The 1,699-nt window shown below is 59.0% G+C and overlaps 1 protein-coding gene across 1 annotated transcript in view; it reads right to left on the bottom strand.

Annotated features, from left to right (window-relative positions):
- The window catches only part of FBLIM1 (filamin binding LIM protein 1), a 61,785-nt gene extending 61,112 nt beyond the window's left edge, over positions 1-673 (bottom strand). The window contains exon 1 of the mRNA XM_005886184.2: positions 651-673. The gene's annotated coding sequence lies outside the window, so the exon portion shown is untranslated. The remainder of the gene's footprint in view (positions 1-650) is intronic.
- Positions 674-1,699: the final 1,026 nt, after the last annotated feature.

The raw sequence follows: 1,699 nt of genomic DNA, 5'->3' as shown, positions 1-1,699 counted from the left end.
ACACACACACACACACACACACACACACACACACACACACACACTGCGGTTTCTGTAGGGACTTCAGGCCCCAGGGGAAGGGGCCCAGCTGGGGAATTGCAAAGCCTGGGCAGCGGGGCCAGCCAGGCCCCAGGAGAAGGCTCGCTCTCCTCCAGTCCCTCTGCTCCTGGATGGGGGTACCTGGGAGACAGCTCCCCGTGGGCAGTGACCCAGCCAGCTGACCCCAGACCCTCCACCCCATCCTCCCTCCCGGCAGGATCTGAGATCCAGTTGGGTAAGCGGAGAAAGTGGGAACAAAGGGAAGGAAAGTCATTTCCTGTCAAGAGGAAGGAAGGAGGCTGAGATCCAGCCAGCCACCCACCCAGCCCGGCTGAGGCTGCAGCCCAGGGCAGGGCCTCCTGGGGATGAGGGCCTCCAGGTAGCCCCCCTCCTGGGTCCTACTGCCACCCCCCTCCCCAAACTCTGGACCCCCTCTAAGCTTTGTTCTGTGCTTGGTTCAGAAATAAACTTACTTAGCTGGAGGTGGGGGAGGCACTGCACCCCTCAGCCCCTGCAGGGGTCCCAGCAGCCTTCCATAGGGGTTCCCCCTCCCTCTCTCCCACCCCAAGAAAGGGGAGGACGCACACAGGCTGGGTTCACAAGGGCCCCACCTCTTTCCTGCTGGGTGACCCTGAGCAGGTCACTGAACCTCTCTGGGCCTCGGTTTTTTCCTAAAGTGAGAGCAATGAGGTCTGTCCTACAGGGTGGCTGGCTGAGTGGGTAAGGGAGAGGGTGCCCAAGATCTTGGTCCTGGGTCCTGAGGGCAAGAAGGACCCCCAGTGGGGGGTGTGCAGGAGGCAGACGATCAATGACTATCACTCATCATTGATGTTTCTATCTCTCTAAAAATCCCACTAGATGATACAGCTCAAAAGAAAGGCAAGACCCCGTGTAACATATTCATTCTCCCTTCCTCTCTGAAATTAAAAAAATACACACACACACATTTTTTAAATGGGCTTCATATGTCGCATAAGGGATGTGGGTCAGACCCAGGGGAACGTCTTCTCAGAGCTGAAGGGGCCTGATGGGGAAAGGGGGGCACAATCACTTTTACAGCCTCAAAGAGCTTCAAAGAGGGGCTGTCCTCAAACAGGAGAACGGACCAAACCATCTCCAGGCTTAACATCCCCAAAGGCCCAGGAAAAGCAGACCCTCTCTCCCTGGCCCACGGGGCTCCACCAGGGTCAGGGGTCGCATACCTGTGATGGTGGTGGGGGTGGGGGCAGGTGTAGCTGCTCTAAGTCAGAAATGAGCGCGGCCCCCACCGGGGCTGGGAGCTCGTCCTCAGGAGGAGGCAGGAATGCTGGTGGGGGCGGCGGAGGTGGGAGGAGGTCCAGGTCCGGGAGTGCGTCCTCGCCATCCCGGGAAGGAGGCGGAAGAGAATGGCCTGCAAGCGGAAGGGGGAGTTATGCAGCGTGGTGGCCAAGGGCTCAGGCCCAAGGGCACCCAGACCTGGGGTCCATCTCTGACCCTGCCGCTGGCCTGATGCAATGTGTCCTCAGGCAGAAGCCGTGGTCTCTCCGGGTCTCAGCTTTCTCAGCTGGAAAATGGGTATCAGTTGCTGAGGGTTGTTATGAACACGATGAGATGATGCAGGCAAGGGCTTGGCATGTGGCACAGGCTCAGAGAACAGTAGCTGTCAAAGCAGCTTCCCCCC

This window comes from Myotis brandtii, unplaced genomic scaffold (genome assembly GCF_000412655.1).
Source record: "Myotis brandtii unplaced genomic scaffold, ASM41265v1 scaffold96, whole genome shotgun sequence".
In the NCBI taxonomy this organism is placed as follows: Eukaryota; Metazoa; Chordata; class Mammalia; order Chiroptera; family Vespertilionidae; genus Myotis; species Myotis brandtii.
Note: the sequence above shows the minus strand (reverse complement) of the source record. Positions and strands in the feature narration are given on the sequence as shown.